We start from the raw sequence: 17,279 nt of genomic DNA on the forward strand, positions 1-17,279 counted from the left end.
CCTCCGGATGCGCAGGCTCAGCAGCCATGGCTCACAGGCCCAGCCGCTCCGCGGCATGTGGGATCTTCCCGGACCAGGGCATGAACCCGTGTCCCCTGCATCGGCAGGCGGACTCTCAGCCACTGCACCACCAGGGAAGCCCAAAGCTTTTCGTTTTAAAAGGGACTCCCCGGCACTTCCCTGGCGGTCCAGTGGTTAAGACTCCATGCTTCCACTGCAGGGGGCACAGGGTTCCATCACTGCTCAGAGAACTAAGATCCTGCATGCTGCACAGTGTGGCCAAAACAAATAAAAAACAAATAAAAGGGACTCCTCTGTGGAAAACATTGTACTAGATGACGTGTGAGCTTGGAAAAGATTAAGGCAGGATCCAGCCAGTGGTACAGCTTCTGATGTACCAGAAGATGGGCCTGGTATCATCTAAGTCAAGCAAGGGACAAAACCAATGACTTCTGCTGACGTGTCCCATGCTGATCAAAGGAGAAACCCAGAGGCCGGGAGCAGAGAATGTACTGCTGTGTCAGACCAGACAATTGGCATCGTCATTCCAGGGCATGACCACTGTGTGGCAGGAACGGACGTGAAGGAAGGGCAGGCTGTGGCCAAAGAACTCGTTGGAGCCATTCCAGAGAAGAGAGGATGGGGGGCTGGGTGGGGCATTCCCCAGTGGCCCTCCAAGACCCCAGACGCTGGGTTTTACATCTAAAAGGTACAGTGAACTGTGTGGAGAAAACTGATACATAACGAGATTCCCCTGCAAAAGGGTAGAGACCGGCTTAGTTACTCGCTCCCTGTAAAATAGTAACAGAGCACATAGTGGTTAAATAGTGTTATTACTATACATGTTATTATGTTACTAATGTGAATCGCTCACAGTTTCCTGGCCAGGAAGATTGAACCAAAATTTTTATTTTAACAATGAAATCATGTTTTTTTGACCAACAGATTGGTAAAAAATAAAACAGCTCAATAAAAACAAATAAGGGTATAGAGAAAGCAGGGGCTTTCATGCCCAGAATGTACATAGATACTGCCTTTTGGGAGGGCGATTGGGAGCAGCTATTAAAATGTTAAATGCATGTGCTCCTTCGCCCAGCAATTCCATTGCTAGGTATCTGAGTGAAATCCTTGTACATGTGCTCAAAATGGCGTGTGCCGGGATGTTCCTAGACACGGGAAACAACATGCAACATACAATATTTCATCTAGGCTATGCAATATTTCACAACAGTGAAGGAGAATGAAGCAGATCTGTATTTACCTACACAGAACATCTCCAAAACATATTAAGGGGAAAAAAGCAAATTGCAAAACAATATGCTATGGTCTGTTTTTTTTTTTTATGGCTGTGTTGTGTCTTCGTTGCTGCACGTGGGCTTTCTCTAGTTGCAGTGAGCAGGGGCTACTCCTTGTTGCGGTGCACGGGCTTCTCATTGTGGTGGCTTCTCTTGTTGCAGAGCACAGGCTCTAGGCCCACGGGCTTCAGTAGTTGTGGCATGAGGGCTCAGTAGTTGTGGCTTCCGGGCTCCAGAGCACAGGCTCAGTAGTTGTGGTACACGGGCTTAGTTGCTCCGTGGCATGTGGGATCTTCCCGGACCAGGGCTCAAACCAGTGTCCCCTGCACTGGCAGGCGGATTCTTAACCACTGCGCCACCAGGGAAGTCCCAATGCTATGGTCTTATTTATGATTTCTTTTAACCCACCAAACTATAGACGTCTGGGTTACTCTACAGATATGTCCAAAAGCTTCGAGCAAAGTCTGCAGGGGGCATGCCAAGATTATGGCAGTGGCTAGCACTATGGAGGAGCGTGCAAGTGGGCTTGGGACAAGGAGAACAGCCCTTTCTAAAATTTTTTATAAAAATGACTTGCTATGCGGTGTAATTAAAAACTAAATCTTTGAACATGTTAGCTCTAAAAATGTCTACCTGCCCAATCGAGTGTCCATCAGGGTTGGAAGTATTTTACCAGCTGTAATTACTTCAACAAGAGGAGGTTCATTCAACAGATATTTATTGAGCACCTACTATGGGCCAGGCACTGTTCTAGACTCTGGGGAATATTAAAAATATCTGCTTTCGTGGAGTTTATATTCCAGGGGAGTTTATGGCATCATCTCCTTGGGGCGGCAGGGGGCGGTGTCTCTGGGAGAGAAGCTGCCCAGAGGCAGGGTCAGCTCTTCTAGGTCAGGGAAAGAGGAAGAGGTGTCTGCAGTTGGGCAGCTCCAGTGCCACTCCCCAGGCCTTGTGAAGGGATTGAGAACCAAGTATGGAAGGAGGGAAGGGGACAGCCAAGCTCTGGTCTGGCTTAGGAGGCCTGGGTCCTCAGGGCTACCAAGAAGAGATCCCTTCCTGCACAGGGCCACTTAGAATGATGATGGCTGAGAGCCAACAAGTAGGGGACAGAGAGTAAGAGGAAAGTGAGTGGAAGGAAGTAAGATTAGAGAGGAAAGGAGCTCGTGGAGGAGCAGGCGTTGCTCCACCTTGGCCAAAAGCGGGGAGACCATCACTCCCTTCAAGTGTCATGTGGCGCCAGAGCAAGGCCCAGCAGCCCTGACTGTGCTGGGAGCTATGTGAGAGCCTGCCATTCCTCAGCATCCTCACTTCCCCTCCTCCTGCCCCTCTGTCCCCGACACCAGGGCACCTGATTTCTGCTTTGCTTCCTGTCTGAGCTGAACGGAATAGGGAATAGGATAGGTGAAGTGACTCCAGAGAGGTCTAACCTGAAAAAGCAGAACTGAGACTAAGCTTACCACAGTAATCATTTTACAGTATATACATAGATCAAATCATTATCTTGTACACCTAAAGCTAACAAAACATTATATGTCAATTACATGTCAGTAAAACTGGAAAAAGAAAAAGTGGAACTGAATTTGTGGCTTACTCAAGAGATTAAATGTACAGTTTAAGGAGAGAGGGTTAAGGGAATCCTGTAACCCAGAGCAACCTGCATCCACAGGATGATGGCACGGAGGGGACCCTGGGGTACACACAGAGGAATGACTCAATAATAGTGAAATGGGAGACATCCTTAAAAAGCCAGTAAGGGAGAGATTTCAGGCTCGGGCAGCCTCTCCTGAGGCCTTCAAATCATCCCTCAGAGGCCCCAGGGATGCCCCACCTGACCCTGACCCAGCCAGCGTCATGTGATGCCAGTTCACACGGGTGCTGGGAGGCAAAGGTAATCTGATTGTTCTGGAAAGTCATGTTTGCTAGGGAAGACTGGCTCTGTTAAAGATCAGTGTCAGGTTTGAACCTGTTCTTCCCAGACCCACGTGCTGTACCTCAGAGAGCAAGACAGGGAGAGACGCAGGGCGGTGTGAGCAGCTTTGCAGAGGTCTGATGATTTATAAGATCCAAGTGGGTTTAAAACTGCCATGCCCAGTTGACCGGACTGGACCTCAAGCTAAAGAATCACCTCCACTTCATTTCTTTTCCACTTTGAACTCAGAGAATCAACGGGGAGATTCCTGACCCACCACCTCACATAGTAAATAATCCTTTCAATAGAGAATGGATAAACAACAAGGTCCTACCGTATAGCACAGGGAACTATATTCAATATCCTGTGATAAACCATAATGGAAAAGAATATGAAAAAGAATGTACATATATGGGGCTTCCCTGGTGGCACAGTGGTTAAGAATCTGCCTGCCAATGCAGGGGACACAGGTTCAAGCCCTGATCTGGGAAGATCCCACATGCCACAGAGCAAATAAGCCCATGTGCCACAACTACTGAGCCTGAGTTCTAGAGCCTGCGAGCCACAACTACTGAAGCCCGCGCGTCTAGAGCCTGTGCTCCGCAACAAGAGAAGCCACCGCAATGAGAAGCCCACGCACCGCAACAAAGAGTAGCCCCCACTCGCCGCAACTAGAGAAAGCCTGCGTGCAGCAATGAAGACCCAACGCAGCCATAAATAAATAAATAAATTGATTTTTAAAAAAAAGAATGTGTATATATATGTATGTATAACTGAATCACTTTGCTGTACAGCAGAAATTAACACAACATTGTAAATCAACTATACTTGAATAAAATTTTTTTAATTATTAAAATAATAATGCTTGGGCTTCCCTGGTGGCGCAGTGGTTGAGGGTCCGCCTGCCAATGCAGGGGACACGGGTTCATGCCCCGGTCCGGGAAGATCCCACATGCCGCGGAGCGGCTGGGCCCATGAGCCATGGCCGCTGAGCCTGCGTGTCCGGAGCCTGTGCTCCGCAACGGGAGAGGCCACAACAGTGAGAGGCCCGCGTACCGGGAAAAATAAATAAATAAATAAATAAAAATAATGCTTTCTTCTCGCTCTCGGCTGGCAAGTCCTTCCCAGCTCAGGAGCCTGTTCTGTGAACAAGGAACCAGCATAAGGCACCTGGGTCAGCTACCATTTGCACAAGTCTGCACGGGGCTGGCAATGGTGTTTCTCTCTTGGCAACTCGAGGTGTACATTGCTTAAACACATGGCATTGCTTTAAAATACACAATTCCCCAGGAGATTTCTGATCTCAATGCCTCCAAATCTTTCTTTTTTTTTTTTTTCTTTTTTCAAATCTACTTTCTAGAAGGACTTTGCCCAAACCTGAGAAAGATAAACACATTTGGCAAACCCCAGCCTCACTGTCCTCAACAGAGGCTTGGAAACACCCTGAAAGGCGTGGATGTGAGTGCCATGTGCTCAGACACCGCATATGCTCCCCTGCTCACATGTCACTATTTCACAGCCAAGTGCTTCCCAGCAAAATACACAAGGGCTTTGTCTCAATCTGCAACAGTCTGCACTGGCATTGGAGCCACTGTCACTGTGTCTTGTCCAGCTCAGAAAGAACAGGTGGGTGGAGGGTGGCAGCGAGCTGCCATGGAGAGAGGGTCAGCCCCACCTTGCTTCAGGGGGAAAACACAACTCTGCACATCCTGGCTGGGATTTCTGGTCACAAATCTCACTAGGAAGGAAGGGATGGGGAAGAAAAATGAAGGTGATTTTTTTTGTATTGCTCCCTTAATAAAACAAAGCCTAAGGACTTCTCTGGTGGCACAGTGGTTAAGAATCCTCCTAGCAATGCAGGGGACACGGGTTCGAGCCCTGGTCCAGGAAGATCCCACATGACACAAAGAAACTAAGCCTGTGTGCCACAGCTAACTGAAGCCTGTGCACCTAGAGCCCATGCTCCGCAACAAGAGAAGCCACAACAAAGAGTAAACCCTGCTCGAAACAACTAGAGAAAGCCCGCGCGCAGCAAAGAAGACGCAACGCAGCCAAATAAATAAATAAATAACAAAGCCTGGTCAGGGCATCAGAATCTCACCCGAGGGACTTCCCCGGTGGTCCAATGGTTAAGATTCTGTGCTCCCAATGCAGGGGGCCCAGGTTCGATCGCTGGTCAGGAAACTAGATCCCTCTTGCCACAACTAAAAGAGCCTGAATGCCACAACTAAAGATCCCACTTTCTGTAACAAAGATCCCACGTGCCCCAACTAAGACCCAGCGCAGCCAAATAAACAAATATATTTTTAAAGATTTATTTATTATTTATTTATTTTTATTTTTGGCTGTATCGGGTCTTAGTGTGGCACACAGGATCTCCGTTGAGGCATGCGGGCACTTCGTTGCAGCGCGCAGGCTTCTCTCTAGTTGTGGCCCACAGGCTCCAGGGCATGTGGGCTCCGTAGTTGTGTCGCACAGGTTCCAGAGTGCGTGGGCCCTATAGTTTGCAGCTCGCAGGCTCTCTAGTTGAGGTGTGCGAGCTCAGTAGTTGTGGCACGCGGGCTTAGTTGTCCTGCAGCATGTGGTATCTTAGTTCCCTGACCAGGGATCGAACTGGCAGCCCTGGCATTGTAAGACGGATTCTCTACCACCAGACCACCAGGTAAGTCCCTAAATAAATATTTTTTTTAAAAAAAGAGTTGCATCTCAAAGATGCATTTTTAAAATAAAAACAAAATAATCAGTTGGGAACAGAATAATCAAAAGTCACACTTTCCAGACTTAATTGACATTTCAGATGTCAGTCACCGGTACTGGACCAAACTGATCAGATTTGGGGAACCTCCTCCTCCTCCACACCCCAGCATTCTTCCCCTCCCCCTTCGTCAACTGCAATTCTTGGCCATCAAATCTCTGCTGTAATTCTGGTGTGGGCCATCTCCAACCCACCCGTGACCTACCTGCGTCTCCCACCAAAACCCCACAGGTCTCTTCCCCACTCAGCACCCCCTCTGAAGCAGCCACCCCACATTTCTTAGATCAGCTCTTCACTTTTTCAGTCTCCAAGCTTTTTTTTTATTATTGAAGTATAGTTGACTTATAATGTTGTGTTAGTTTCAGATGTATAGCTAAGTGATTCAGTTACATATATAAATATATATATATTTCTTTTTCAGATTCTTTTCCATTATAGGTTATTACAAGATTGAGTCTCCAAGCTTTTGCTTTACCTCCTTTTCCACCCCAACAAGGCAGTCCCACATGCTGGAAAAGTGTGGATTTTGAAGTTTGCTGACTTTCCATCCTTTACTGAAGTTAAATCAGGCTCATCAACGGCTCAAGGAGAGCAGCTGATTTGCACAACTTGTGTAATAACTTATTAGGGAATCATTTCTGGTGTTTGTTTCTTTTGTTTGCTTTTGGATTTCATTTTGTTTGTTTTTGTTGGATTGTTTTTACCCAAAGTCTAAGGAAATGCATTGGAGAGCAGGGAAACATGCAGTAATGGACAGAAGGAAAATAGGAGTCCATGTCGCTAAGGGGAAGTGTATTAAGTGATAAGACAGTGATAGGAGGGCTGATGGAGTTTCTGCCACGAGCTGTGCACCATGTGCCTGGCACTGTGCTGGCAATATGATGGTGGATGAGCTGACCGCCTCCCTCCCTCACAGAGCTGGCAGTCTGATGGGGAGGCAGCTAGACAAGCAACCAGTTACTGATGATCTAATATGAATAGTGCTGAGAACAGGAAAGTACAGAGCAACGCGGGTGCACAGACTGTGGGGGGAGGACGGGGGGGTGTTTGTGTGTCAGGGGAAGAAGACTTCCAGGAGGAAATGCTCCCTAAGCTGAAACCAAAGGATTGCGGAAGAGAAGCTTGTTGAAAGCCAGGGGGCCAGAGAGCAGGAGATGAAAGAGCTGGGTGTGGCTGGAGAGGCCGGCTTGAGGCTGCAGGGGCTGACAAGGACCAGAGTTAAAAAGAGAGGAGTGCCAAACTGGAAATAACCCAAATGTGTTTCAACAGTTTAATGGATAAACAAACTATGGTACATGCATACAGTGGAATACTACTCAGCAATAAAAAGGAATGAATTATCAATATACACAACTTGGATAAATTTCAAGTTCATTATGCTGAGTGAAATAAACCAGTCTTAGGTTACATGATCTGTGTGATTCCTTTAGTATGACATTCTCAAAAAGACAAAACTGGGCTTCCCTGGTGGTGCAGTGGTTGAGAGTCCGCCTGCCGATGCAGGGGACACGGGTTCGTGCCCCGGTCTGGGAAGATCCCACATGCCGCGGAGTGGCTGGGCCCGTGAGCCGTGGCCGCTGAGCCTGCGCGTCCGGAGCCTGTGCTCCGCAACGGGAGAGGGCCACATCAGTGAGAGGCCCGCGTACCGCAAAAAAACAAAACAAACAAACAAAGACAAAACTATACTGAGGGAGAACAGATTTGTGGTTGCCAGGGAATCAAGGGATGGTGTGACTATAAAGGGAGAGCTAAGGGTTTCAGGGCTTGAGGAGGTTTTCCTGATTATGGTGGTAATTACATGAATCTATACATGTGTTATTGAATAAAATTCATAAAAGTATAAAAAAAAAATAGGGGCATGCTCGAGGACTCCCTGGGACCTTGGGTGGAGCTGGAAAAGCTCAGACACGCCCAGAGCCACCTCCAAGACCTTTTCTTCCCTCTGTGAACCTACATGCTGTCTCTATAAAGCATCCCCGGCCAACTCTTCACTCAGTGAGAAGGGGCCCATCCACGTCAGAGCAGAGAGCGGCAGACACGCCCCACTCCCCATGTTTTTTCCTGTACTTATTTCAGCCACCAGAGAAGCCCTATCAAAGGTTCTCCATGATTACATAACAAGAACAGGGCAAGCAAGCTTTGGGGGACGCACGGAATCCAGACGTTTCCCCTTTAAAAATTGCAAAACACCGAAAGCGTGTGTGAGCAAAACATGCAGTGCAGGCTGTTTCCCTGGGTTGCTGGCAAGGTCTGGAATCACCATCCAGTGGCAAGAACCCTGTTAGCCCAAGGTGTTTATTTCCTTTTGATAAACAGTAGCGTGTAATTTCCCATTTTTAGGGACAATAATTACTTCAAACAAAGGGCAGTTACCAAAGGGCGTTTACATTATTTAGAAGGACTGGTTCTCCTCCGTAAGAGAACTGCAGCTCCGTTTTTTCAAATAATAATGATTTTTTAAAACTTTAGCTAAAAGCATTCATTTGTCTCTTAGATAAGATTCAAGAAACAAGTACTTTTTGGAACACAGGGTGTTTAAATAGAAGAAGGAAAGAAAAACACCACCTCTTCCCCTCCAGGCCTCCTGGACCACCAGCTCTAACCCCAGCCACGCTTGGCACCGACAATGCCCACCTGGCACTTCTCCCTCCCGCAGCTAAATTCCTAGAATTTATTTTCTAGGAATTTAGTCAATCCACACCGAATGCCTCCACTCTCTCACTTAACATCCCTAATCTGCCTGAAGGGCCCACTTGTAATTCAAGTTGTGAGCGAACTTGCACTCTTACAAGCAGAAAAAGCCCTGGTATTATTCTCTCCTGCCTGTTCACATTCCAGCCCTCCCCACTGCCTGGCCACTGAGCCAGAGGATGGAGGCCAGGATGGTGGCCCTGCGTCCTGGTGGAGACCACACCCCCAGGTAAAACCCCAAACCCAGGCCACAGGGCACTGGCTGGAAAGCCAGGGGTTGTCAAAAGCCTTCTCCCTCACCTGGCCTGGAGTGGGGGACCTTAAGACAGGCAGGGGACAGGAATTCCCTGGCGATCCAGTGGTAAAGACTCTGGACTTCCACTGCAGGGGGCATGGGTTAGATCCCCGGTCGGGGAACTAAGATCCCATAAGCCGCCCAGCGTGGCCATACAAAACAAAACAAACAAAAAGGCAGGAGTCTGAATGCCAGGCTACAGGCGAGGGGCCATGTCAGGCCTCCAGAGGGGAAAGCAAGGCGGGCACCTACCCATGCTGTTTGTGAGGCTTTGCTAAAAGGCTCTCCAGACCCAAAATACCCAGAGCTGGCCCGCCCAAAGGCCTGAAATAACCACCAAGAGGGACCCACACCTCAGGGCCCAAAAGTCCTCTTGTTAAATGTAAATATCCCAAAGAATTAACAAACAGGGCCCCGGCACTCTCCAGCACAGCAGTTTCTCAGAGTACAAAGCTGTCGATTGACTAAGGGAAAAGCTTGTGTCCCTGCAAGGCTTAGGGCTTAGGGACCCACCAGGGTAAGGTGGCTAGCTCCCGCGGCCGCGCCCTCCCTGGGAGGTGTGAACCTGGCTTCCAGCAACTTCCCGACGCACCACGCCCCTCACCCACCCCCCACCCCCGGTCTTCCTTTTCCTCTTTCCTCCCTGCTGTGCCCCGCGCCCTACCCCACTCTGCCAAAGCAGGGCTGGTGGCTCGCAGCAGCCCAGAGGTGGATAGAAATCTGCCTGGCAACGAGTCACGGGGACCTGGATGCGGCCTGGCAATTGGCAGTTCGGCCGAACGGGGCGTGGCGTCAGATGCTCCCTAGAGACTGTCCTGTGCGCCCCCCCACCCCCCACCCCGTCCCTCCCTCCCAGGCTCCCTCTCACTTCTCCCGGACCGCGAGTCTCCGGAAGGCTCCCTTACTCCCTGGAAAATGGCGGCCCCATGATTACATTATGGAGGGCTTAAGGGTGTCACCTGGTTTCTGGTTGGAGCGGAAGAACTTGAAGTTGCAAGAATGCTGTTTTATTTAGGTGGTAAATTCATTTGGGGCGCTAGGAGGGACTTAGATAGGGAGCGGGGCTAAAGTCCCCTCAAAGGCCTTCGGCGCAGTCCCTGCTCCCTGTAGGTCCTGTCTTCTTTCCTTCCCTCCGCGCGCCCTGACACGCTCCCAGCTGCTCGTTCCAAATCGTCCCCCTTCCTGGGGCTTTGCTCCTCCCCTGCTGCCTTCTCCCTCCCAGCACCGGCCACGCCGCATCACCTCTGCCCTGTCCCGGGCTCGCTTTTCAGTTTTCCCCATAGATTACTTTTTACTTCCTTCTTCCCTCGGGCCCCCATAATCTCCGGAGGAAAGAGCCAGTGGTCCAAACTCGTGGAGGCCTCAGTTCCTTCCCCTTGGGCGGGGCGCCGCTGGTGGGTGGGACAGAGCAAGTGCTCCGCTCACACGGCTCAGGGTTAGCGAGTTCTCAAGCTGGGCTCCAACTGGCCTCAGCTTTGGAGCCCAGGAGGCCTGCAGGCGAAGGGATGAGGGAGACTGTCCACGGTTGGGAACAACTCTGCTGCCCAAAACTCCTCTCTGGAGCCCCCTCACATTCCCAGGTCCTCCCCAAGAGAGGATCCCCAGAGGCCTCAGCTGGCCTGCATTCCTGAAGCTGGGGGGCAGCCAGTCCACTGGATGGGGTGGTGGAAGGGGCCTCCAGGCTTCCTGGACAGCTGTCAGGAACAGTGGGTGAGGCAGTTATAATGCAAATGCTTTGATTGTCGTTTCTCCCTTGTTTATCATCATCCTGGAAGAGTGAATACTCAGGAGGGGAAAAGACTGGGGAGAGGGGCTGGCAGCAGCTGACAAGGTTGAACCGGGGCCAAGGGTTCACTTCGCTTGAGGCCTGAAGCCTACCCCTAGCCCCCAAATGGGCAAATGAATAAGAGCCTTTTCTGGGCTGGACCAGAAACCAGCCAAGTTGCCGGGGTCTCCAGTTTCTGCTACTTACTAGCTGTGTGACCCTGAACATAATTGCTTAACCTCTCTGAGCCTCAGTTTCTATGTCTGAGGAAAGTAATACCCACCTCATAGGGTTGTAGAAGTCAAAAGAGATAAAGTGTGTACAATACATATACAATGCCTAACACAAAGTAAGTATTCAATAGAAATGGCTAACACTTCCAGTACTTACTATATGCCAAATACATTATACTGTATGTGTTAACTTACATCATCCTCACAAAACTGCTATGAGAGAGGTAATGTATCATCACTATTTTATAGATAAGGGAAGTGAGGCACAGAGAGGTTCAATAACTAGCCCAAGATCACACAGCTAGGAAGTGGCAGAACTGATAGCTACCACCATCATCATCATCATCATCATCATCATCATCATTATTCCCTTACTTATTCCCTTGCAGGCTCCTTGAGGAAATGGGCTTTGCCCATAAGTATTTAATAACTGCTTCAGTTCTCAAAAGGTCAAGGCCCTACAAATTTTGAAAGACAGCTTCCATTTCCTAAAACCTCCACAGAAAAAAATTCCCGAGTTCCTCAGGGAAGCAGCAATGGCATCAGGGGAAAGGGGGAAAAATGCTTTTTTAAATTAAAAAAAAATTTTTTTTTTCTGGCCGCACCCTGACATGCGGGATCTTAGTTCCCCAACCAAGGATGGAACCCCTGCAGTAGAAGCATGGAGTCCTAACCACTGGACCACCAGGGAAGTCCCAAAATGCTTTTTTTTTTTAATTAGAAAGCTTGGATTGACCTAGAGAGAGTCACCTCTTCCAGCTCTAAGGGTGGAGACGGATTGCTTCACTTCTCTGAACCTCACTTTTCTATAGCCTTCTGGCCAGGGGCCGAGTGAGAACTCAGCATGAGATCTCAAGAGATGGGCACCTTGTGGACCACCAGGCCCTGTCCCGAGAGAAGCTCTTCTTTCTTAACCCTTTCTGATCATCGGCCCCGCTGCTGGGAGGTTTTACCGTTAAGGCCAGGTCTCAAGTTTGTGGTGGAAAATAACAGAGATTTTTAAAGGGAATTGAAACCACCGGCCTCAGCAGAATGTTCCACACACATTTGCTCTGGCCCATGCATGGCAGCACCTCTGCTGGCATCAGTCAGCCTTGGGAAGCACTAGCAAATGCCTGACTCCACGGGGCGATTCAGAGGCTGGTAAACAGCTCTGGCATTCCCAACCCGTGGCAAGCATTCATGCACTGAATTCTTTGTCCTGATGGGGAAGGACAGAGAGCTACTCTGTGGTGCAAAGCCCAAAGCCAGAACTCCGGTTTCCAAACACCAGCCAGAAAGCACGCCAAGGCCGAGGCACGCAGGCCACCAGCCCTTTCAAGGCCACCAGCCCTTTCAGCCCTATTTTGCTTGCAAAATAAACTTGCCCAAACTTGGACTTCTTTCTTGAAAACTTGGGTTTACTTTTAATTCCAAAGGGGAAAAAAACACAGCGCTGTTACAATGGAGAAACTTGGCAATCTCCTCCTTCACCAAGGGATCCAAGTCATGAGGGTCCTGAGCAGTGACCCCACTCCACTTCTGTGGGATCTCTGCCCCACAACACATAACCTGAACCCAAGCATGAGGAAATATCCTCAGACAAACCCACACTGAGGGACGTTTCTGCAAAACAACTGGCCCTGTACACTTCAAAAATCTCAGTGTCACAAATGACAACAAAAAGCAAAGGAAGTGGGAGAGAGATGCAAGAGGGAAGAGATATGGGAACATATGTATACGTATAACCGATTCACTTTTGTTATAAAGCAGAAACTAACATACCATTGTAAAACAATTATACTCCAATAAAGATGTAAAAAAAATAAAAATAAAAAATAAAATAATAAGGGGGGAAAAAAAAAAGCAAAGGAACTGTTCCAAAGTGAAGAAGCTAAAGAGACCATGACAATTAAATGTCACATGGGATCACAGATGGTTGAAGCCTAAGTGGGAAAAAAGACATTGCTACAAGGAAATTGTAATTACTGGGGCAATTGGTAAAATTTAAATATGGGCAATATGTCAGATAATAATAACAATGTTTAATAACAATGAATTTGGCTCTTATCTTGTGGTTATATAAGAGAATGTCCATACATGCTGAAGGATTTAGGAGTAAAGGGTCATGATGTTTGCAATTCACTTTCAAATGATTCAGCAGATATAATGATAATTATAACATCTAGAGAGAGAGATTAAAACCAACAAGGTAAAACTGGGAAATCTAAGTGAAAGTTATATGGATATTCACTTGCAACTTCTCTGTAGGTTTGAATTCAAAATAAATACACTGTAAAAAAAAAAAAAAGGAACGTCTGGGCTTCCCTGGTGGCTCAGTGATTGAGAGTCCGCCTGCCCATGCAGGGGACGCAGGTTCGTGCCCCAGTCCGGGAAGGTCCCACATGCCGTGGAGCAGCTGGGCCCGTGAGCCATGGCCACTGAGCCTGCGCGTCTGGAGCCTGTGCTCCGCAACGGGAGAGGCCACAACACTGAAAGGCCCGCGTACCACAAAAAAAAAAAAAAAAAGGATCGTCAGTTACAAGCTGAGCAGCATCTCTCACGTCACAGCTAACACGCAATGCCAGAGAGCTAAGATGGGACTTGAGAAATGAGACGCACGTGCCAGCAACATGCAAAGCCCTGGGGGTGCAGTGCCTTGGCTTTGGGCCACTAGAGACATAGCAGTATTTCAACAGTGCTGTTGCTCAAAACACTTGAGTTGGTTTACCAGCCACATGGGAAAATTAGTTGCACTACATTATAATCATGCCTTGTTTTTGACCCCAAACAGCCCCATCCACCTAATTAACCAGCCTTGCTTCTGAAAAGATCATAGACTATTGGAACTGGCAAGGGCCTTAGAGAATGCGTGCCTTATCCATGTTACAAATGAGTAAACTGAGGCTCAAAGAGGGGCCTTCACTTGTTCAAGGTCATGGCGAATCCCACTGACTCCCAGGCTAGTGGTCTTTTCAGGGTTTTGTCCTGGGAACCCTGGAGGATCTTCCAGGCCCTTTGGCTATTTGCAGGCCTCAAGAGAGGAAGATTTGTGCTTCCCCAAGGAAATTGTTACTTTTTTTTAATGCACAAGTGATGTTGAGAGCAGTTCCAAAAGAGAGGGGACAAAAATATTCTTAACAGTAAAGTTTTCACAGAAGTAAGTGTAGCACCTCCCAAGTATAAGTGTGCTCGTTTAAAACAAAAATTGTCATATTACTTTATGATCATACCTTAGATACATCCCACATGACTGTGGCTATTTTAAGAAACCTCAATACATAGAAAGTCACACTTGCCAAACAGAAAAATGAGGATGAGGGCATTGTCCTGGTCGTTCTCTATCTCGCCATCCACCCTGAGACCCCTTCTACCCGCTTCTCTGCCCTGCTCTGTGCCTCCGGAAGGCCAGTCCCTCTACCCGCAAGTTCTGGGCTCAGGACTTCCCGGGTGGCGGAGTAAGACTCAGTGCTCCCAATGCAGGGGGCCCGTGTTCGACCCATGGCCAGGGAACTAGAGCCAACATGCATGCCGCAACTAAGAGTTCACATGCCTCAACTAAGGAGCCCGCCTACCGCAGCTAAGACCCGGCACAACCAAATAAATAAACTTAAAAAAAAAAAAAAAGACCTGGGCTCGCTTGCCCTCGAGTGCAAGGCACCAGCAGAAGCAAAGGTCAGGGTGCTTATTCCTGCTTCTCATGGAAGGCAGTTCTGGCAGATGCTGTGGCCCCTCATGGCTAGATTCCAGGAATACCATCTCTTCCCAGGCCTCTTCAGGCCTAGGGGTAGCACCAGCCTCCCGCTGTCCCTGGGGGTCTCAGCACTCCTTGCTGGCTGCTTGGTCCTGGCCCACTGCTGCATAAACAGCTGCCATTAAATTCTCTGTGGCTGAGTTGTCTTCACGAACATTTCCTGTAGGGACCCTGACACGTACAGAAATGAGTTTGAGTTGGTGAAAAACGTACACTGCCTTTTGTGAGCATGGGGTGCATTTCAACATAATTGAATCTGGGACTTCCCTGGCAGTCCAGTGGTTAAGACTCTGCACTTCCAATGCAGGGGGCTCAGGTTCGATCCCTGGTCGGGGAACTAAGATCTCACATGCCATGGGGTGTGGCCAAAAAAAGTAAAAAAAAAAAAAAAGAATTGAATTTGCCAAATGTCCCCTTAGCCACGCCCACAGTCAGTCACACTGCTTAAAGCAAGGTGCACTGTCAGGCTGCAGGCCCTGCTGTGGCTCCGCGTGCTGGAACTCCAAGGAAGGACCCAGAGGAGCCCAGCCCAGCCCCCTCCAGGTCTCCTGAGACCACTCCCGCCCTCAAATGCAGGAACTGGGACCTCAGAGTATTAAGGCCTCCTGAATCTGGGCCCTGTAGGACTTTGGGGAATAACTTGGACCATCCCCATCAGGTAGGCGGTGAGAAGGCGTCAGGAAGAACGGAGGAAGGGGGGAACTGAGAGTGGGTGGGTGGAACAAGCGAAGGAAAGCTCGCCGGGATGGGCCCTGCCTGTGCGTCTCCACCCCCGGCACCTCCTCCACATGTCCCCTTCCAGTGGTAACAGTCACTGCAGCAGGGAGGGCTCCTGTCCTGTGGTCACTGCCTCCAGCCTGGGCCTGATGTGGGAGGAGGGCAGCTGAGAAGTTTCTCACATTTGAATGGCCCGTTGCCATGTTCCTGATCCATCTGACCCACTACCCCTGACTGTCCCAGCCAATGAGATCTCACCCTGAGAGTCCAGGGAACATCACCATCATCCTCATCATCCCTGGTAGAAGCGTCACTTACACGTGTGTATTTCCAGTGTTCCAGTGTCCCACATCCATCACATCATTTGATCTGTGGAGGTCAGCAGAGGAGGATTCTGAGACCAGGGGGGCAGGGACAGCATCTAACCACGTGATGCTCTAAAAATACTTGTTGAATGAATGGCCGCTGAGGGCCACACTAGTGTACATCACCCCTTCCTCAAGCTAAAAAAAAACTTTTTTAATTGCCATATAATTGGACAACCTGGGTAGTTCTGCCTGGGAGATCTTTCCAGCGTCCCAGTGGGCATCCCCCTGGCTGTGTACACAAGTGCACCGCACTGTCACCCACTTATCCCCCCTCCAGACGCCAGGACCACACATCTCAGGCAGCATGCACACCCTGTCCCACTCCACACTCATCAGCTTCAGAACTGAGAACTGGGATTTGAGCCGTGGTTGAAAGAAGCACACTTGTGGGGTGCCCAGACCTGGTTAGGATGGAAGGCAGCTGCGTGTAGGCACGTGTGCCAGTGGGCGTGTGCACACTCTAGCTTTTCAGTGTGTGTGCAGGGGCTCACACCCACCTCTCTAGGACTCCATGCCCACCCTCATGCTCTCAATAAACAAGCATATGGCTGTGACATGAATGCTATACCCTTAAATGCGATGCCCTTGCACAGCAGACAACCCAAACACCTGAACAGACAGACTCTGGTCCTGTGGATGCTACCCCTATTTTCTGGGTGAGGAAACTCTTGCCCAATTCACAAATCAGCTTTTAAAAAGCCATGGGGGCTGGGGGAGGGATAAATTAGGAGTATGGGATTAACAGATACACACTACTACATATAAAATAGATAACCAACAAGGACCTACTGTATAGCACAGGGAGCTATATTCAGTATTTTGTAATAACCTATAAGGGAAAAGAATCTGGAAAAGAATATATATATATATTTTTTAATATATAAAACCGAATCACTTTGCTGTACTGAAGCTAATACAACATTGTAAATCAACTATACTTCAATAAATAAAATTTTTAAAAATTATTTTAGGGCTTCCCTGGTGGCGCAGTGATTGAGAGTTTGCCTGCCGATGCAAGGGACGTGGGTTCGTGCCCCTGTCAGGGAGGATCCCACATGCCCCGGAGCGGCTGAGCCTGTGAGCCATGGCCGCTGAGCCTGCGCGTCCGGAGCCTGTGCTCCACGACGGGAGAAGGCCACAACAGTGAGAGGCCCATGTACCGCAAAAAACAAAAAACAAAACAAAACAAAACAAAAAAATTATTTTAAAAAGACACAGGAGATCAAGCACCTCCCTTGTTACCTATCTCTTTCCAAAACCCCCCAGGGACACAGGCTCTGCTGGCTGACGCGGGAGTGGATGAAGCTGGCAAAGGCCCGTCTAAAATCCAAGCAAGGGCAGGTGGATTTCACGCTGGGCAAGAGATCCCACTGCTCTGCACTGAGACCCGCAAATAAGCTGGCTCTGGAGAGGGCAGGAGGGCGTTGGAGCTGGTATCTCCGCTCCAGGGCTGATGGGAGAGGTACAGAGCTGCTTCCACTGGCAGAAAGGAAGCAGCTCTGGGGAATGGCAAGGGGA

At 49.0% G+C, this 17,279-nt stretch overlaps 1 protein-coding gene across 5 annotated transcripts in view; it reads right to left on the minus strand.

Annotated features, from left to right (window-relative positions):
• AHNAK (AHNAK nucleoprotein) overlaps nt 1–17,279 on the minus strand; it is a 107,329-nt gene that overhangs the window by 59,549 nt on the left and 30,501 nt on the right. The gene's annotated exons all lie outside the window — the stretch shown is intronic.

This window comes from Mesoplodon bidens (genome assembly GCF_964165515.1).
Source record: "Mesoplodon bidens genome assembly, chromosome: 7".
NCBI lineage: Eukaryota > Metazoa > Chordata > Mammalia > Artiodactyla > Ziphiidae > Mesoplodon > Mesoplodon bidens.